Source organism: Schistocerca americana, chromosome X (genome assembly GCF_021461395.2).
Source record: "Schistocerca americana isolate TAMUIC-IGC-003095 chromosome X, iqSchAmer2.1, whole genome shotgun sequence".
Lineage (NCBI taxonomy): Eukaryota > Metazoa > Arthropoda > Insecta > Orthoptera > Acrididae > Schistocerca > Schistocerca americana.
The window spans coordinates 220,607,340-220,630,147 of record NC_060130.1 but is presented as its reverse complement, the minus strand read 5'-3'; positions in this window follow the sequence as shown (position 1 = coordinate 220,630,147).

Sequence of the window (22,808 nt, the reverse complement as noted above, 5' to 3'; positions counted from 1 at the left end):
ATCCCTCTCCAATGCAGACAAGATCTAGTGCTCGCATGCACTTACAACAGAAGCAGGCAACCTGACCGACTCCAACAGCAGGGGACCCACCTGCTTTCTATAGTCGCTCCAAAAGTAATACAAATACACTGTGGATGATTTTAAGGAGGTATGACCCCCACGAACCATGGACCCTCTCAAGGTATGGTGTCTTGCGCGCTTCTGCGATACATGCAGCCGTACTGTAGTGCAACCGCATCTGAAGGGTACTTATGGAGAGACTAGACAAACATATCATTTCTGGAGAGGGGCAACAGCCTTTCCAGTTCCAGGGCAACGGTCCGGATGATTTGATGGCATGGCCTTGTAACATCAACTGACAAATTCCTTGCTATGTTGGGACTACGAACGACTGAAAGCAAGAGGAAACTATAGGTTTATTTTTCCCAAGGGCATGAAGCTCTACTGTATGGCTTAATGATGATTACATCTTTCTGGGTAAAATATTCCGGAGATAAAATATACCACATTTAGATCTCTGGATGAGTATTACTCCGGAGAATATCAGGAGACACGAATCTCGCTTTCTACGAGTCTGTGCGTGGAATGTTAATCCCTTCCGCAGTTAGGTAAAGGTAAATAAAGTCGGAGGCGCAAGCTCATGACCGGACTATTGGCCTGACTAAAGGTAGAGCGCAGCCTTTCTTCCCAGTTACACACCAGGAGGAGGATTGTGGAGGGTCCATCGCCCCGGTCGCCTTTTACCCCCACGAACGGTGCCACCAGTACTCATTTGACAGCAGGCTGAGTGGACCTGTCTGTACTGAAGGAATTGGCACAAAGAAAAATTCGCCCACCACCACCTGTCCAGGGTTTGAACTCTGGATCTCCGAGGCGGGAGCCGCTATATCATCACGGCGAAAATCACAGACGTAGTGTAGAACAATTATGAAGGGGAGTTGACTGGTTGAAGTTAAATGCACTGGGAATTAGTGAAGTGCGATGACAGGAAGAACGGGACTCCTGGACAGGTGAGTACAGGGTTTTCAACTCAAAATGAACAGGAGTGATGCAGGAGTAGGTTCAAATGGTTCAAATGGCTCTAAGCGCTATGGGACTTAACATGTGAGGTCATCAGTCCCCTAGACTTAGAACTACTTAAACCGAACTAACCTAAGGACATCACACACATCCATGACCGAGGCTGGATTCGAACCTGCGACCGCACCAGCAGCGCGGTTCCCGACTGAAGTGCCTAGAACCGCTCGGTCACAACGGCCGGCGGAGTAGGTCTAACAATGCATACAGAAACAGAAACGAACAGAATACTGAGCCCACCATAATAACCAAGATAGACAGAAATCCAACACCCAAAACAGTAGTACAAGATTATATGCCTACTAGTTCCACAGATGACGAAGAGATTGAGGGAATGTATGATGAGAGAAAATAAATTACTCAATTAGTTAAGGCAGACGAAAATTTAATTGTGATTGGGGACTGGAATTTGATATTAGGAAATGGACGAGAAGGGAAATAGTAGTAGAACATGGACTGGGAGAGAAGAATGAGACAGGTAGTCATCTGGCAGAATTTTGCACCGGTAAAAATTTAATCATTAAAACTTGGTTTAAAAATCATGGATGAAACTCGAATCTCCCTGACAGATTAGAACTTTGTACCTGAATGGGACACGAAACGGGAACCTTCACCTTTCGCAGGGAAGTGCTCCAATGATTGAGCTATACGTGCACGACCCACGACCCGCACCGACAACTCTACTTCCGTCAGTACCTCATCTTCTACCTTCCAAACTTCACAGAAATTCTCCTGCAGACCTTGTGGGACTAGAACCCCTGGAGGAAAGGAGATGAGGCACTAGCGGAAGTGGAACTTCAAATGTTCAAATGGCTCTGACCACTATGGGACTCAACATCTGAGGTCATCATTCCCCTAGAACTTAGAACTACTCAAACCTAACTTACCTAAGGACAACACACACACACATCCATACCCGAGGCAGGATTCGAACCTGCGACCGTAGCAGTCGCGCGGTTCCGGACTGAAGCGCCTAGGACCGCTTGGCCACCGCGGCCTGCAAGGCCGTAGAACAGGACGATATGGGTCACGTTGTACCATCGAGACCACCCCCCGAGAAGATCGACACCTCATCCGAATGGCATTTCAAGACAGATCCGCGCTCTCCTCGGCTCTGGCACACAATGGAACAATGTAACACATCGTGCTCTATCAGGGGTGACAGTATGTAACCGTTTATTACGGCATATGTTACGTGCGCGTCGTCCACTTCTCCGCCTATCTTCGACGAATGTGCGGAAGCGTACTAGACGGCAATTGTGTATGGAACGACGTCACTGGGTACAGAAATGGGATCAGGTAGTGTTTTCGGACGAATCCACGTTCTGTTTGTTTGAAAATGATGGTCGCCTTTTGGTTATCCGCAGACAGGGTCTGTGGCATGACAGTGACTGCATTTGCACAGGACATACAGCGCCAACTCAAGGCCTTATTGTGTGGGGTGCTATTAGGTATAACCACAAATCACATTTGGCGAATGTCCGGTGTAGTGTGATTAGTGTGATCTACGTGAATGACATCCTGCGACCCGTAGCCATACCGTTTCTGCACAACTCTCTAGACGCCACTGTTCAGCAGGACAATGCACGACCTCATTTTATTGCTCGAACACGTGCCTTCCTGATGTCATAGGATGTTAGCCTTTCGCCGTGGCCCACCAGTTCACCAGACTTGTCGCGAATCGAAAGTGTGTTGGATGTGGTGAAGCAGCGGGTGCAGTGGTGTGACCCAACGCCAACCATCACATATGAGCTTTAGCACCAGGTGAATGCAGCAGCGATGCCATTCGCGTCTTATACGCGTCGATGCCATCACGCATGGAACAAGTTACCAGGACCCAAGACGGACCCTGTGCCTACTACACAACAGGACACGTGCTGAACTAAGGTGACTGGAATTCTAATCACTTATGCAGAGCATAATAATATACATGTCCTGGGAATATGGACGTCATATTTCTGGTCGATTTAAGGTGTTCTGTTTTTTTCTGAACACGTGTGTACTAAGAACTCACGCGGCAAGAGAATATTAAGCAAAGAAGAGAGGTTGAAGGGTTGAAGAAATACGTAGAAGATCTATTTAAGGAAACAAATCTGAACATAATATTATAGAAAAAGAAGAGGAAGTAGATGAAGACGAGCTGGGAGATATGATACCACGAGAAGAATTTGACAAACAAAGCCCTGAAACACCGAACCCGAAAAACGTGTCCTACGGTATACGACATTCCCTTAGAAGTATTGAGATCCTTGTGAGAGACAGTAATGACAAAACTACTCCAACTTCTATGCAAAATATATGGGACAAATGGCTTGGTTCAAATGGCTCTGAGCACTATGAGATTTAACTTCTGAGGTCATCAGTCCCCTAGAACTTAAAACTACTTAAACCTAACTAACCTAAGGACATCACACACATCCATGCCCGAGGCAGGATTCGAACCTGCGACCGTAGCAGTCGCACGGTTCCGGACTGCGCGCCTAGAACCGCTAGACCACCGCGGCCGGCACTGAAACCTGTTGTGACATCTTCTGGTGAAGTCTGCATTACGTATTGGTGTCCAGATATTTTTGATCTGTGTACAGTAAACACACACATCCGGTGCCTATTGAAACTGAGGTGGTCAACTGAAATGTGTTCGAAAAAGCCGAAAATCGGTCGTCTTCATGTACGGAAACCAAGTAAGTACAACTACAGGTCGACACATATGGTATAACAAGCTCACAAACCGTTAAGTAGAACCAAACAGCTATTTAACCTTACTAAACTTGCGCTCAAGAAAGATTTTTTCTTATTATATAATAAGAGAATAACAGAAAACTCTTATATACAGTAGTAACTCATCTGGAATAGTCATGCAATGCACTCATATACATAAAACAAACACGTACTACAGATCACAGAATATACTTCATAAATAAAAAGAATCGAAAACGCATATGGCACAAAACAAACAACCTTTCATTTAGCTGCGTTGTTGGATCATATCTCCGAGAAGAAAGAAAATTGTGATTGGTCAGTGCTGAACCCTGTTTCCATAATTAAATATGGAAGGAACCACGGACAAAAAGTGAGCTTCAATCACAAGATGAAATGCTACCCAACATTCCTGAAACTTACAGTACCAAGGATGATGAAAGTGTCTGAAATGAACTTTATGCCACACAATAATATCGTCGATTCGCTGTTAAAGTAACAGTGTTTAGATGTAGCTTTTTAATTGTATGCTGTAATTTACATTTGATTCAAAGTTTATGAGTGGTAGCGCATAAATGAAAGAGAATTCTATATATGTTAATCAGCTGACGGTTATACAGTTGTGTGTTCAATAAATCGCTGGGTTAGTTCCATCATCTACTGACAACATGTAGTTAGTGTTGTGTGTGTGTGTGTGTGTGTGTGTGTGTGTGTGTGTGTGTGTGTGTGTGTGTGAGTTTACAGGGAAATATGAATGTCACAATTTTCTGTTACACTGTTTAGACAGTGCACTCGAGTATCGAAATTCTGCTACTGTGCTCTGGGAGGATACAGCGACCAGGCAGAATAACAAGTGGAAATCATACACGAAATGTCAGTAGTGTAAACGTAGGAATTTAGAAATAATCACCACTGATTACACATCTGGAAATAAAAATCAAAATGCGTATGGCGTAAATAGATGTACAACGGCCGATAGCAAAAACATGAAAAAGTATGCATAGGATATTTAATACATTTCCACTCTCCGCACATGGGCCGTATTACACACAAGATTTTCATTTTCTATTCTTCGAAATCCAAGTGACGCATAATGATGAGGCACTGAGCTAAGGATTGCTGACATAATGCTGATATATCAGTTTTGTCTCCTCGATGAGCGGAATAATATGGTGTGATTTATGACAATGAGGTCATAAGAAAATATTTTTTTGCATAAAATTGAACTTTTTAATTTTTCTTTCGTTATTTCAGCCATCAATCTTGAAATTTCTACAATTCTTTTAAATAAATATCGTTGTGTTTCGTTATGTTAAATGATTTCCTTATCTTTATCATTCTTATCTTGTAATTCACATATAATTGAAGGTCAGTGTAGATAATAAATTTTATTGCAAGATACACATAGGGCTTAGGCAGAAACGATATTTTTTAAAACCCACAGTCATACCTGTACTGGAACTCACACCTGGGTACTGTAGTTGACAGGGCAACGCCGAATAAACTGAAACCACGGAGGCTGGGTGGTCAGATCTTCGACTAGGCGTCTGCGTGAAACGCATTTTCGTGGTGTGATAGACATGAACTGTTTCGCCACAAATCCGGGCGGTTTTTCTCGGATTGTGTCATGCAAACGCCATTGAACTTGTAAATAATTCTTTTTATGATTGTTTGATATTGTGGCAAGAATTTAAGGTGCACTACGCATTTAAAATCGAAGAACAAAATGTATATAACCTTCCAATTCGATCGTACTTGTCGAGTTTCTTTCGGGTTTGGCGACCCAGAATGTCTTCACTCGTGTGATTGAACCTTTGCTTCGACGACATATCCGTAAAACCATGTTTTATCACCTGTTGTGACACGTTTCAGTAGTTCTCTGTCGTCACTGACTTCATCTAGCCGGTCCTGAGCAACTTGCATTTGCTGTAAAATTTGTGCGAAATACAAAATTTTGGAACAAAGTTTACTTTCACACTTTTCGTACCCAAAACGTCAGAAATCATTTCATGGCACGAGTCAGTTGATATTGCAGCCTCATCAGCGACTTCTCGCATTGTGATTCGCCGATATTTCATATTTCTTTCTTTCACTCTTTCCACCATTTCATCGGCTGATGATGTGTTGGAGCGCCCGTCATTATCACCGTTTTCACATCCTTGTTCGAAATGCTTATGCACTGAAGTGACAAAAGTGGTGTGCTAGCAACATCCACATAAACAGATGGCGGTAGTTTCGCGTACACAAGGTATGGGTGTAGTTGTTATTTATACTCAGCTGATCCATGTGAAATGGTTTCTGACGTGACTGTGGCTGCATGACGGGAATTAATAGTCTTTGAACGCGGAATAGTAGTTAGAGCTAGACGCATGTTGGAAATCGTTAGGGAATTCAATATTCCGAGATCCACAGTCCCAAGAGTGTGCCAAGAATACCAAATTTCAGACATTACTCTCACCACGAATAACGTAGTGGCCGACGGCTTTCTCTTGACGACCGAGTGCAGCGGCGTTTGCGTAGAGTTTTCAGTGGAAACAAACAAGCAGCACTGCATGAAACAACCACAGAAATCAATGTGGGACGTACGATGAACGTATCCGTTGGGAGAGTGCAGCAAAATTTGGAGTTAATGGGCTATGGCAGCAGACGACCGACGCGAGTGCCTTTGCTAATAGCAGCGTCTCTCTTGGGCTCTTGAGCATATCGGTTGGACCCTAGACGACTAGAAAACCGCGTCCTGGTCAGATGAGTCTCGATGTAAGTTGGTAAGAGCAGATGATAAGGTTGGAGTGTGGCGCAGACCACACGAAGCCATGGACCCAGGTTGTCAACAAGGCGCACTGCAGTCTGGTGGTGACTCCATAATGGTGTGGGCTGTGTTTACATAGGATGGCCTGGGTCCTTTGGTCCAATTGAACCGATCATTGACTGGAAACGATTCTGTTCGGCTACTTGGAGACCATTTGCAACCATTAATGGACTTCACAACGATGGAATCTTTGTGGGCGACTGTCACTGGGCCCAATTGTTCACGATTGGTTTGAAGAACATTCTCAATAATTTGAGCTAATGGTTTGGCCACCCAGGTCGCTCGACATGAATCTCATCGAGAATTTATGAGACGTAATCGAGAGGCCGTCTTGTGCACAAAATCCTGCAGCGGCAACTCTTTCACAATTATGGTCGACTACAGAGGTAGCATGGCTCGATATTCCTGCAGGGGACTTGCAACGACTTGTTGAGTCCATGCCACGTCGAGTTGCTGCAGTACGTCGGGCAAAAGGAGGTCCGACATGATGATAGTTACGAGGTATGCCATGACGTTTGTAATCTCATTGTAGAGCTCATAAACCCACATTTTGCTCATAGCAGACTCACCAAAAGCGACATCTAACATTTATACATGTTTGCTGCACTTTATTATATTCTTATAAGAAAATCTGAATACAAATTCTCTGATACATTTTTATATAAAATAAATAATCACCGATACTACGAAAACAGATGTAACGTTTGTGCAGCTAACAGCAGAATAAATATTCACTGTGGCTAACACTGTACAGATACGTTTGAGACATGTTTACCAATAGAACAGAGGAAAACTGGGACTAATACAAAACGCAAAATTAACAAATTCATGTTACTTTTTAGATATATCTCGTATATCAGGAAGTCATGTTCATTTCGAACACTATTCTAAACATTTCTGTGTTTATCGTCAATACAAATTCTGGTGTGCCAAAAAGCAAACGTGCTGTATATTATGTCAGAATGTGCACCAACGAGCAATGATTAACTGTGCCAGTAACCAAATACTGATTATTAGAAATCCTAATGTACAGCAGGAATCGAGCATTGGATCAAAACACAAAGACGCTACGATCTGCATTTACAAATCCAATAACGCCTGGACGTCTCTCAACATGGTTGTCGAATGCGTAACAGAGGATATGTTTCTTTGCACCTTAAGGTAAACTGCGCTTTCCATTCATTTGTAAATGGGACGTTGGAGCCACGAAGATCTAAAAGACTATTTACCTGCTTAAATTAACCTTATCTTCTACACTATCTCTATGTGAGAAGTGTAGAGAGAGCTACAGAAGAAACCGTGAGACCTCATCAAAAATTAAAAGTGCTGCTCGTAAACTTTCTCCGTCCCTTGTATCTACAGTCAGTTACATACCTGCATACCTGGACTAATATTCCTGGTTATGTACGAAAGTTTCTGGAGAGTGGAGTAAAATCATGCAAACAACAATAAGTTCTGAAAATACAAGAAAATTATACAAATATTAAGTGTTTTATTGTCATTATGCAGATGTGGTGTTGCAATCCACTATAAGAGAAGCCAGCTAGCCACCAGATTTGCATAACAGATACAGATACTGCATAAGGCATCTCTGTGAGCTGGAGACACTACATAAACGAAAAAAGAGCGCGTATATTGGAGGGGGGGGGGGGGGGGTTGAGGGGTGGGTACGTGTGAGTGTGAGAAACAAAGCCTCACTCAGTGTAGCTAACATATCACAAAGACATCCAGACTCTTACTTGAGTTTCAAGAGACTTTGATTTAAAATCAGGTAAGTAAAATACTTTTTTCGAAATCATAATAATGAAATGACACCAGTCAGTTTTGTGTGAGACGTGCTGAAGTTTTAGAAACTGTAGTTTCTGCAGAAAGACTCCCAAAGGACGATATTGTAAGAATAGTAAACACAAAAATTTTTATAAGCAACACTGGAAAAGTTAAAGTGCGTAGCAACAGACAGGTAGCGGCGCACGACACGTGAAATGAATTAACTATAAAGGAATGGCGTTTGTGACGTTCGGAAAGCAGCAGCAGATCGTATTGGTCCTCGTTTCGCGACGAAGCAGGAATGACGGTGAACACATGAGATCAGATCCGAAGGAAAATATTTTCGAATTCACTTTACCGTATCTTCTCATATATCAGAAATTAAACGCCTCCGTCGCAACTTTATTAGCTTTCTGTGTGCTGTGAATCGGTGCGGTGAATTCATCCACATTTTCTCAACATAAACATTCAGTTCAACATTCGCTGTAGCTAGTCATCTGGCTGTAAGTTGTGATAATTTCTCTGCAGATCAACGAAAGAATTTACTTCTTCACGGAAAGGTGTATAATCTAATCTTCCGTCTTTCTTCGTTACAAGGGCGTAGATGCTCAAAAGTATCAAAACGATCTGAATTTCATACCGCCTGTTTTACATGCAGACCATATAAAGTACCAGTCTTGCAGGTCCTATAATCTCGTTTCGGTACAGTCGCTTCACTATACAAAATGCAATCACGAGGGACTAGTAGAAAACACTGCTCTACATGACAGTTACTCCAGATGTAAAGTAAAACCTCGATACTAAAAATATCAGGGCACATCTGAGACAGTCCTTAACGCTTGTAAAATCAAATTTATTACAATAAGTGACGCAAAACAAATTTTTTTCCGAATAAGAGATTTTTCAAGAATATCTGGACTCCCAAATCCCTATGATAGTTCGAAGTATTACTGCTGTCTAAAAGGTTTCCCAACCACATAGTAAACGTCATTCACTAAGCGAGTGCTTTTGAATAAACTGATTAATGAACTAACTAACCCTTTAGGAAAAACCATTATTAACAGCGTCAAGAGCTCTGTCGAAACCTCACCATCGACAACGTTTCACCTATCACCTATTTCACCTATCATGATGGCACGTTGCTCTACGAGCAATTTGAAAACGACCTATCGTACTTGATATCTAAAACACAACCTCTTCCCCCCCTTCCCCCCCCCCCCTCCTCCCGTGAACCATGGACCTTGCTGTTGGTGGGGAGGCTTGCGTGTCTCAGCGATACAGATAGCCGTACCGCAGGTGCAACCACAAAGAAGGGGTATCTGTCGAGAGGCCAGACAAACGTGTGGTTCCTGAAGAGGGCAACAGCCCTTTCAGTAGTTGCAGTGGCAACAGTCTGGATGATAGACTGGTCTGGCCTTGTAACACTAACCAAAAAGGCATTACTGTGCTGGTACTGCGAACGGCTGAAAGCAAGGGGGAACTACAGCCACAATATTTCCCGAGGGCATGCAACATTACTGTATGGATAAATGATGGCGGCCTCATGGGTAAAATATTCTGGAGGTAAAATAGTCCCACATTCGGATCTCCGGGCGGGGACTACTCAGGAGGACGTTGTTATCAGGATAAAGAAAACGCGTTCTACGGATCTGAGCGTGGAATGTCAGCTCCCTCAATCGGGCACGTAGGTTAGAAAATTTAAAAAGGGAAATGGATAGGTTAAAGTTAGATATAGTGGGAATTAGTGAAGTTCGGTGGCAGGAGGAACAAGACTTTTGGTCAGGTGACTACAGGTTTATAAATACAAAATCATATAGGGGTAATGCAAGAATAGGTTTAATAATGAATAAAAAATAGGAGTGCGGGTAAGCTGCTACAAACAGCACAGTGAACGCATCATTGTGGCCAAGACAGACACGAAGCAAAGGCCTACCACAGTAGTACAAATTTATATACCGACTACCTCCGCAGATGACGAAGAGATTGTGGAAATGTATGATGAGATAAAAGAAATTATTCAGATAATGAAGGGAGACGAAAATTTAATACTCATGGGTGACTGGAATTTGATAGTAGGAAAAGGAAGAGAAGGAAACGTAGTAGGTGAATATGGAATGGGGGTAAGGAATGAAAGAGGAAGCCGCCTGGTAGAATTTTGCACAGAGCATAAATAACTTAATTATAGCTAACATGTGGTTCAAGAATCATGAAAGGAGGTTGTATACATGCAAGTGGACTGAAGGTACTGGAAGGTTTCAGATAGACTATATAATGGTAAGACAGAGATTTAGGAACCATTTCCAGGGGCAGATGTGGACTCTGACCACAATCTATTGGTTATGAACTGTAGATTAAAACTGAAGAAACTGCAAAAAGGTGGGAATTTAAGGAGATGGGACCTAGATAAACTGAAAGAACGAGAGATTGTAGAGAGTTTCAGGGAGAGCATTAGGGAACGATTGACAAGAATGGGGGAAAGAAATACAGTAGAAGAAGAATGGTTAGCTTTGAGAGATGAAATAGTGAAGGCAGCAGAGGATCAAGTAGGTAAAAAGACGAGGGCTAGTAGAAATGCTTGGGTGACAGAAGAAATATTGAATTTAACTGATGAAAGGAGAAAAAATAAAAATGCAGTAAATGAAGCAGGCAAAAAGGAATACAAACGTCTCAAAAATTAGATCGACAGGAAGTGCAAAATGGCTAAGCAGGGATGGCTAGAGGACAAATGTAAGGGTGTAGAGACATATATCACTAAGGGTAAGATAGATAATCCAGAATGCAGCGGAGTGTGCGCTGATATGAAACTTTCTGGCAGATTAAAACTGTGTGCCGGACCGAGATTCGAACTCGGGACATTTGCTCTACCATCTGAGCTACCCAAGCACGACTCACGACCCGTCCTCACAGCTTTAATCTGCCAGGAAGTTTCATATCAGAGCACACTCCCCTGCAGAGTGAAAATCTCATTCTGGAAGCATCCCCCCCATGCTATGGCTAAGCCAATTCTCCGCAATATCCTTTTTTTCAGGAGTGCTAGTTCTGCAAGGTTCGCAGAAGACGTTCTGTGAAGTTTGGAAGGTAGGAGACGAGGTACTGACAGAATTGAAACTGTGAGGACGGGTCGTAAGTCGTGCTTGGGTAGCTCAGTTGGTAGAGCACTTGCTCGAGAAAGGCAAATGTCCCGAGTTCCGGTTCGGCACACAGTTTTAATCTGCCAGGAAGATTCAAGATAGATACTGCCTACAGGAAAATTAGAGAGACCTTTGGAGAAAAGCGAACCACTTGTATGAATATCAAGAGCTCAGATGGAAACCTAGTTCTAAGCAAAGAAGGGAAAGCAGAAAGGTGGAAGGAGTACATAGAGGGTCTTTAAAAGGGCGATGTACTTGAGGACAATATTATGGAAACGGAAGAGCATGTAGATGAAGATGAAATGGGAGATATGATAGTGCGTGAAGAGTTTGACAGAGCACTGAAAGGCCTGAGTCAAAACAAGGCCCCAGGAGTAGACAACATTCCATTAGAACTACTGATACCCTTGGGAGAGCCAGCCCTGACAAAACTCTACCATCTGGTGAGCAAGATGTATGAGACAGGCGAAATACCCTCAGACTTCAAGAAGAATATAATAATTCCAATCCCCAAGAAAGCAGGTGTAGACAGATGTGAAAATTTCCGAACTATCAGTTTAATAGACCACGGCTGCAAAATACTAACACGAATTCTTTACAGGCGAATGGAAAAACTGGTAGAAGCTGACCTCGGGGCAGATCAGTTTGGATTCGTAGAAATGATGGGACACGTGAGGCAATACTGATCCTACGACGTATCTTAGAGGATTGATTAAGGAAAGGGAAACCTACTTTTCTAGCATTTGTAGACTTACAGAAAGCTTTTGACAACGTTGACTGGAATACTCTCAAATTCTGGAGGTGGCCGGGGTAAAATACAGGGAGCGAAAGGCTATTTTCAATTTGTACAGAAACCAGATGGCAGTTTTAAGAGTCGAGGAGCATGAAAGGGAAGCAGTGGTTGGGAAGGGAGTGAGACAGGTTTGTAGCGTATCCCCGATGTTATTCAATCTGTATATTGAGCAAGCAGGAAAGGAAACAAAAGAAAAATTCGGAGTAGGAATTAAAATCCATGGAGAAGAAATAAAAACTTTGAGGTTCGCCGATGACATTGTCAATTTGTCAGAGACAGCAAAAGACCTGGAAGAGCAGTTGAACGGAATGGACAGTGTCTTGAAAGGAGGATATAAGATGAACATCAACAAAAGCAAAACGAAGATAATGGAATGTAGTCGAATTAAATCGGGTTATGCTGAGGGAATTAGATTAGGAAATGAGACACTTAAAGTAGTAAATGAATTTTGCTATTTGGGCAGCAAAATAACTGATGATGTTCGAAGTACAGAGGATATAAAATGTAGACTGGCAATGGCATGGAAAGCGTTTCTAAAGAAGAGAAATTTGTTAACATCCAGTTTACGAGTAGATTTAAATGTCAGGAAGTCGGTTTTGTAAGTATTTGTGTGGAGTTTAGCCATATATGGAAGTGAAACATGGACGATAAATAGTTTAGACAAGAAGAGAATAGAAGCTTTCATAATGTGGTGCTACAGAAGAATGTTGAAGATTAGATTGGTAGACTACATAACTAATAAAGAGGTATTGAATAAAATTGGGGAGAAGAGAAATTTGTGGCACAACTTGACTAGGTGGCATCAAACCAATCTCTGGACTGAAGACCACAACAACAACAACATCTAACACAAAGTGACATTAAAGATGAGCAGGTAGTCTTGCATATGTTCTAACTTTAAATGACATGATGAACTTTTTTTTTCTCGATATGAACTGAAACACAATACTAAGTAAAGCACAGTATGAGCGAGACTCAATTACAGCGCTTATCGTCATTTCTGAGTAACGATTTACAGACGTGATGGCTCTGAGCACTATGGGACTTAACATCTTAGGTCATCAGTCCCCTAGAACTTAGAACTACTTAAACCTAACTAACCTAAGGACATCACACAACACCCAGCCATCACGAGGCAGAGAAAATCCCTGACCCCGCCGGGAATCGAACCCGGGAACCCGGGCGTGGGAAGCGAGAACGCTACCGCACGACCACGAGATGCGGGCTACAGACGTGATATGTGACATTTTTAGCCGGTATCAGTTTGTAAATCTGAACTCGAAAATACACGACGAAAGTTTTTGTACTGGACTGGGACTCCTGTTAACCAACCATGAAAGTTAAATGTGGTTTCATTCTCAAGTAAAAAACTTGAAATGACGTTATGTATGTGTTGAACGGCGATTCGAACACAGCACATAATCTGATCATTACGTAAGCACAATCAAATATCGAATTTCTCACCTGTAGCGAGATGGCTGAAGCTGCAATGATGAGACAATCCAATAATTTCTGCCTTCCCGAGACTCGAAGCCGGCACCTATTAACATTGTTTTCTAGATACTAATAGACATTAACAATACGTTTCTTTTGCCAGTAGTGAGAGGTACGCCTGTTTCAACTACTAATGACGTGACGAAAAGTACAGCGATGACTGTGAATCGAACCCCGCGCATACCGTCGTTGACTACACACGAAGAAACGCTAACTATCAAATTCTCCGTCACCAGCAGTGGCGGTTACATACGGGGGGCGCGCAGGGCGTGCGCGTCAGTCGACTCGACTGATTCGAGTTATCGAGTAGTTGTACTTTCCTATGTAGCACGCGCGTCTGCGTCATCGTATTTTATACATTTCTGTCTGGCTCATAGATAGCTAACACATACCTACAAGAAAAGTCGCGGCCATTCTAGTGATCTCGATGTGCATGTGATTTGATTATTATTTTATTATGGTAAAATTAGAGGTAGCTCAAGATATCTTTAGCGTCCCCTTCTTGAGGTTTTTCTGTATCCTCCACTGGTCACCAGTAGCCAGAAGTGGCATGTTTGTACTTGAAACGATGTGACGAAAAGATTTGTGTCTCTCTGGGAGTCCAACAGTCAAATATTATTATTGACAGTGAATGGAAAGACGTTAAAAATCAAAATAATTTTCCACCAACAATTAGGTGTGCTCACGCTACAGCTTGAAAGGACATCATGAAAATTTTTGTGTCGAACCACGATTAGAACGCTAACACACTTTACGTGGAGAACATGAGGAGTTTGGAATCTTCAGCAAACAACGAAATGATGACACTATGTCATCCCTCGAAAGGGAAGGAGATCCAAGTTCGAATCTCAAACCAGGCCAAATGTATTTAATATCTCAAGCTGAAATAAAAGAGAGTATAAGTGCCCTACGACCTTCTTACTTGGCGTTTGGTTCTTTAACAAAAATAAAAAACAAAGACTAGTGTAAGGAAGGCTACTGGTGACAGAAGTTCTACATGTCACCACTTACGCTTCTATCATGGCCAACCCAATCTGTAGTCGGTAGCGAAGTGACGTCATGTTTGATGTGAATTTGCAACCACGGTGAAATTGTACATTCTTCATTTCACGTAACGAGGGGTAAATAGGATCTTCTAGTGCCTATTAAAAACAACCACTTGAAGTGGGAATCAAACCCTGACCAAATGTATACCAGTTTAGCGTCAAGTCCTCAGATCACCGAACTCCACATACGGCTGTATCATGATTTTGTCGTAGCACAGGTGTGAACACAGAACAAGAATTCTAGCCTCCTTTCTCCCTGGAGTTAATTTCACTCTGCTCAATAGATTTATTTCTTGCTCGATCGAATCGCCATTAACGAGCTGCCTCGGCTACCCAGTGCATACTTTGGACTTAATTTTCTAATTACTGAAATGAAATCACGTATCATTAAAAAATGGTTCAAATGGCTCTGACCACTATGAGACTCAACATCTGAGGTCATCATTCCCCTAGAACTTAGAACTACTTAAACCTAACTAACCTAAGGACATCACACACATCCAAACCTGCGACCGTAGCGGTCGCGCTGTTCCAGACTGAAGCGCCTAGAACCGCCGGTCTCACCGGCCGGCACGTATCATTCATCGAAGCAAACTGCCAACACTGCAAGGCGCGCAATTTTCCACAGGAAGTGTTGTCTTCCACTTCAGCTAATCTGCTCCACTGTCTGCTTATGGTAAATTTCGCGCAGTACAAAAGAAAATTTGATATAATGAACCTGATTCTTCTGTAATTCAGTAAATCACAAATTGTTGGTAAATAATTTACTTCATTTCCTAACCCGCCAGTAATAGCGAACCATTGGAAAAAACGTTTCGAAGAAGAGCTCGTGGCTGTCTGTCCTGATCAATTGTGATCGTCAGTTTTCTTTAGAGTGTAGGGAAAAGTCCCTAGGGTTCATATTTTCAATTATGTGTATCAGTTATCATTAAATTTAAGAAATAGTGTGACTTGATTACATAAATATGTCTAGTTTACTTATCAGTCTATTTGTTAAACATTTGTTGTGTTAAAAGATTGAGATTTCGATTTTGTAAATACGCATTTTGTAGTTTCTTAGTACAATTATGTATTCTGTGTAAACACGCGTTCTCGATGGCTAAGTAGAGCACAACCTTTGGAGGCCAAATAAACCAAAGCAAAACACCGTCCTGATCACACCAATCTACAATCCATCGGTAGCCGGCGTCAGCGCAGGTGATTGCGACGAATCGTGCATTGAGCCTATGATCTACAGCGGACGTCTCTATTCTCACACTGGCGAGAATAGGATCATTTAATATTGTAGTTTGGTCTTACACGTGAAATATTTCCTATAAATTGTGTGTACACCATGCAGTAACAACAATGTTGTAATCAGTATTCGTGTAGCAGATGACGTGGGGAACACGAAGTATGTAATCTACCAGTGACGGCAAAATTTACCTGGAAAAAAGAGATTGGTGCATAGGTTTGTGGTAAAGGCAGGAAGCTCGAGCATCTGTGCCCTGTACGGCGTGAGTGCTATCGCAGAAATCAAATCAGATAACAGTTTTCTGGCCTCATTATTTGCCACCTCACGAATCCGAACGGCTGTAGCTCCGTTCCGTAATAGGTAGAACGTTAGTCTCCTGTGAGGTTGGAACCTAGAACCAATGAAACTTCTGTTTTTTCATGTGACGACGTTTTCGTTGACCTAGCGACCCACTGCAGCATTCAGTGCTCTCACATAGTCCTAGTCATGGCTAAGACAGGTAATTCTCAATGAAGGAGGAATTAGTTGGAGCTTCTACCTTTAATGACCATCTTGGACTAAAGAAATACATTTCACAGATGACACACCAAATCGTTCATAATATTTAATTGAAATACCAAGACAATATAAAGTAAATTTAGTACGATAATTCTGTGGCACTCCCGAAAGTAAGTCAACTATTTCAGGGTAACCAGACTTAATCTCCAACGTTGCCAAGTCCCAATCATCCTCGTAGTAGGAAGGAATGCATTTTCACTACCGGTTTGTTTTCGGAGCAGGAGGAATCCAGCAGTAAAGCTTTCGCATCAAAGAACCAGGTGAAACTGAGTTCAAATTGACAGATACCACAAATGCGACAGATGTAAGCAAATGTGTAGAACTGAATAGAAAGAACACAAATTAAGAGCATGGGAAATTAAGTAGATGGCCTTCTCTTCTTAGCTGTCATTATATTATCTCTGGTTTAGTCTGTAGGTTATCTGAATATTCATAGGAGAATTATCGAGAAGTAATTGCTAGAACAAACTTTTAGGTCAAGTTTAAATAGCATAGTAATGAGCACTCTTTCTAATGAAGCGCTCAATGACAGAAAGTCCTTAAATAAAAAGAAATTAAATAAGTTTCCAGGAGTGATGTTTACACACAGCGACCAAGAGCAACATGTGGGGATACGAATGCGTCGGTATAGATGGGCAGGCGGTGCTTGAATGTGTACAAACTGTACAGACAGTGCGTGGACATCATCAACATCTTTGTATCCCACACACAATACAATCCTCTCACAGTCTAATTAATCATAGTAATATAACCTATGCTTACACCTTTCTGTTGACGATGTAATTTCTTCGTAGCACGCAGTCGCCTCAGTTTGGAGGGAGTACAGAAGAGTACCAGGCTATCAGACTATCACAGACTTCATACATACCCATCACTCCGCCACCCACAAACTCCGTAGTGGATTTCCCATAAATTATGATCCCACACACAGAAACATAACGAAGTTTTGTTGTCTTTCCGCACTCGAAATAAGTTGGGCAATTCCCTACAGATCTCATGCTTCTGCCGTATGGCACTGATACACTCTAAAAGGCAATTACCATGTCCTGCGACCCCCAGGGCGCTAGGACGTCTACTCTATCCTCGACGTGGTAAACCGCGACTTGAGAACGGCCCCCGAATTGTTTATGGTCTACTCATTTTCGCTAATCAGCTCTGTAGGCACAGTTTCACTGGCATTTTGTATCTCCTATTGGTCTTTGCTACTAAAAGCACTGCCCTACAAAGCTCAAGTAATACCCCTCCGTGAATATTAGAATAATCACGGGAAACCCTTACATCAACTGCAGAACAGGCGACAAATGTAGTATCTTAGCATTAATGGCAGTATACATATGGATGCATCCATCTTGTGTACCCTCATCTCCAAGACTGTTTAATTCGATGAAGCTCTCACAGCTCATCCAGTGGTTAGGCGAAATCACTTTTTTGCTATGAACAGTAAACTAATCAGGAAAAAATTCTTCTCCACCAGTTTCTTCCTATAGCATTGTAGACGAAGTTTTAGAAAATAGCTCGGTATTCCAAAAGCAGTCAACTATAGATACTCACACAACAATCTGAGCCATGGTTTTCAGTGGACCTTTTAATTAATTTCAGTATCGTACGCCATACCAATAATTATTTGCCGATAACTCTGGGATTTTGTCCCAAAAACCAGAAGAAGTCGGTATTTCAACCTTTTCGTATTTGTTTACAAATTCATTAGAATCCCAGCCTCACGAAACATTTTCTGCCATTTTCAGTTAATTCACTGGAGCCAACAACTGAAACAACAGAAAAGCCTCCTAGGCCAATCATGAACGCGTATTTGTGGCTTCCCGCTAGTTACAGCGCATTTACTCATTTCATCGTAGGGCGCCTTCTCTGACGTGATTTACTTTTTTGTTACAGTGATAAATCACCTTAAATAGTTGTAGGTTTATACTCAGAGTAACGGCTCCTTGTTATCAGCTTTTCTGGCTGGTTGTTCTCCTTTTACTCTATTATAGCAATAACCAATGAAGTTTGACAGATTCCATCATTTAAATGATGATTGTCAAAAGTTACCTGTGCTGTCTATACGAAAACTGCAATACGAAATCAGAGATTTTTTGCAGATTGTATTACCGAATTTCACTCTGCTCCTTTGCAGTTGCAATAGAGAACGAAAAAAAAATCTGATTTTTCGTATTCCACTTTTTCATTGGTGTTCGATCCTAAGGTAAAAATCGAATTCGCATCAGCAAAAAAGTGCGGTATCATAGAGCTGGGAATCGCTGGTTCCTAAAACATTAGCAATTTACGCGAACTGTTTAAGGAAAATAGGAGGGCAAGTCAAAAATTGTCTACACTTTTGCCATAACGTTTGTTACATTGCGCACGTTGTCTTCTTCACATGTCGTCGTTATACTGTTGTTGTAATGCTGTGATAGTTTGATCTCATTTCCGCCTTTGTTCTTCCTTCTGTTGCCGATATAGAATGGCAACTCCATTAGAAGTGTGCACCAAAGAGGAACAACGGGCGGTGATCCGATTCCTCCGGTCGGAGGGTGTCAAAAGGGCAGACATTCATCGCAGACTACCATCGCAAAATGGGAGAAGCACACTATCACCTAAAACTGTGTTTTAGTGGATCGAGAAGTTTAAAAGTGGTCGAACAAGTGTAACGCATGAAGAGGGAGTGGGACAGCCATGAACCTCCACTACAGATGACAACATTCAGCGAGCTCGGGAGATGGTTCTGGCGAATAGGTGAATGACTATGGGTGAGGTAGCATCCGCTTTGAACATCAGCCATGGCTCCGCCCATCACATCCTCCACGACGAGCTCGGTTTCCATAAGGTCTGTGCACGGTGGGTACCAAGAAAGATTACCGACGAACATAAGCTCACCCGTGTTAGGGTCTATCAGCACCTTCTTAGTGATGCATTTTTGAGCAGAATTGTTACCGGAGATGAAACGTGGGTGCATCACTACGAGCCTGAGTTAGAGGTATTGATCTGTAATCTTTCGGGCCCGTTATGTTACCTTTCTTGTATACTGGAGTCACGTGCGCTTTTTCCAGTCGCTTGGAACTTTGCGCTGGGCGAGAAATTCACGACAAATGCAAGCTAGGTAAGGAGCCAATGCTGTAGAGTACTCTTTGTAAAATCTACCTGGGATTCCATCCGGATCTGGTGATTTATTTGCTTTCAAATGCTCCAGTTGTTTCTCTAGGTCAGGTATGATTATTACTATGTCATCCATACGGGAGTCTGTGCGATGGTCAAATGCCGGTATGTTTGTGCGAATCTCTTGTGTGAACGATTTCTTGAACGTGATACTTAAAACTTCAGCTTTCCCTTTGCTATCTTCAACTGCCATACCAGACTAGTCAACAAGGGACTAAATGGAAGCCTTAGACCCGCTTAGCGATTCTACATACGACAAGAATTTTCTCGAGTTCTCCTCCAGATCTTTTGCTAAGGTGATAGCTGTTGTATGCTTCGCGTATAGCTCTTCTCACAGACGCACGAATCTCTACTTCCTCTATAAAATATTGCACCAGTTATAATGCAGACCCACTGCGTTTGCTGTTTTCAGGCAAGAGATGAGTTGGTTGCTGTTCGTAAGTAGCTGTAAATTCTCTGACTACGGTCAAGCGATTGGAAGCTGCTGCGAATGGATGTGGTTGGACGGTCACGAAGAGTTGGCCCCTACTGGTACCAAAAGTACCTTAAGCACTATCCTCTCCTATGAATACTGTCTCTCCTACAGGGAATACAAGCCCAATCATTACTGGTCCACTTCACTGTGCATGACGTGTCAATGAAGAGTCTAGGCGTTCTGTACAGCGTAGACAGGGACGAAGTTGGACTGACAGCGTTATACCGACCCCTCTAACAAACAAATTCGGGCGTTGTCTTTCAACGAAACTGAAACTGAGCGAGTGGAACTTACTTCACCTGTTTTGGGGAAACCTGCTTTGACTTGTGTCAAGAGGAGGCAAACACAAAAGGATAGGGGTCGTCGGCAGCTCCAACATACGGCGAATAATAGCAGGAAAAAGGGAGCAATAGATGGGAAAGAACATCAGGTATACTCATTATATATGCCTGGAGGCCTCATTCTCCATGTTGAAAAGGCTGTTCGGCACCCACTGAGGGAACAGGGTGCATCCAACTACAGTTTGTGGCACACGTTGCGTAAAACGGTGCCTGTCGTCTAGGCTCCGTGGTCATATTTCGGTCATTCCAGCGACTAGCAGAGAAGGTTGAGAATAAGGGCCTTGCTCACGGCGTTTCAACAAGATCACACTCTGCAGCATTGTCCACCGAATATATTGTGGCCCCCTGGTTCTAAGTCGAGTGGAAGGCTTTAACCAGAGACTCGGAGGGTTCTGTGACAAGCTAGGCTGTGACTTCCTATATTTGCGCCAGTGGGTTGAGAGTTGTAGGGTCCGCCCAAATAGGTCAGGTATGCACTACGCATCAGAGGCAGTTACCCAAGTAGCTAACTGTGTGTGTGGTGCACGCCTATTTTTTGAGGAATATGTCACGGGAGAAGTTGTATTATATGCGAACCGTGAATCACAAATCGACTGGTTTGATTTTCCTATACTGCCAGCCCGTATAAGCGCTTTAAGAATGGGTCGACCGCCGGCTCTCAGCGAAGCGTTCCTCTGATTTAAAGGCAAGTAGTGGACACGTGTGGAATAGTGGGGGCCCTGGTAGTTGGATATGGGCAGTGCGTTGTGTTAGGGTTGGTTAGGACGGCGTCTGTGCGAAGCGGGCAAAGTACACGAGTAGGGAGGACAAGTGAAGCATTTCTTTGCACAGCTTCAATAGTGTTGTTTCGCATCGGATTCAAATTCAAATGGCTTTGAGCACTATGGGACTTAACTTCTGAGGTCATCAGTACCCTAGAACTTAGAACTACTTAAACCTAACCAACCTAAGGACATCACACACATCCATGACAGAGGCAGGGTTCGAAGCTGCGGCCGTAGCAGTCGCGCGGTTCCAGACTGAAGCGCCTAGAACCGCTCGGCCGCACCACCCGGCCGCATCGGGTTGTTTGCAAGTATAACCTAGTGTCGAAGTGAAGTGCTGTTTTCCTGTTTAGAATGAATGGTGTATATTGTGACACAGTATTTTAAATCTTGATAGTCAGTATCTCACTCTTGAGAAAAGATGTAACTGAAAAGTTTAGGATCACCAAGACCTGATTTAAACATTGTACAGGCTCAAGATGCGTGCAAAAGCAAAAGTAGTTTTACCAGAAAATTAACTCCTACTTTAAATAAACTTGCGGACGGACCGTGTGGATGCGAAATAAGAAATGCTTTCTTCTGTTACATGTGTGTGTAGCGGAATATAAGTGAGCTACTCATAGACAGTAGCATCGAGTTTGCTATGCTCGGCAAAGCTGGTATAAAATGTTAGACGGACGTAGTTTACAGAATGAGGGTTAATGAGCTTGATAAAGATATTTCTAAAAATCATTGCGTCGTTGTCAAGCACTGTTGCGCTGAAGGCACATGACGGAACAGATATTTCAGAGAATCCTGCTATTCTTCAGGGTTTGGCCAGTCTGATGGTAGAACTGGATTCCAGGTTGAAGGAACATATTGAAAAAACCAATAATAGTGTATTTTTGTGGCTTTCCAAAACAATTCAGAACGAGCTGGTGGACCCTATATATGCACTTACTTTTCCCCCAAGCGTTACGAGACTGGGTACAGAACTCCCGCCCCTCCCGACCGAGCGGCTCAATGCAACTGTAGCACCACCACCTACGATCCGCAGCATATCATGACGGTAACGCCGCAGACGTCAGGGACGGTGGCCCTAGTGGATTCGCCGCAGATACCACCGCCTCCTCCTACAATACAGCATGCACAACTATTCCACCAGAAAATTACGAATGCATTGTTGTAGTGAACAGTGTTGTATTTGTACATTCTTGCTTGTTAGTTGCACGATTACGTAACGACTATAAGGCTCACATACTTAGAACACTTACCAGTACTGCTAATGAGATTTTAATGCAGCATTTTGGTTTACTTGAAAATACATTCTGGGTTTAAAGTACTTTCTGTGAGATACCAGACGACACAGTGGTTAGTTTATGTGACAACTACACGGTTTTATCACGACGCTACTAATGAGTGAAAATTTACAATGTTGCTTTTGCAGTGTTTCTGTTTTATATCTGCACAGTTTTCTGTTTTATTCTGGA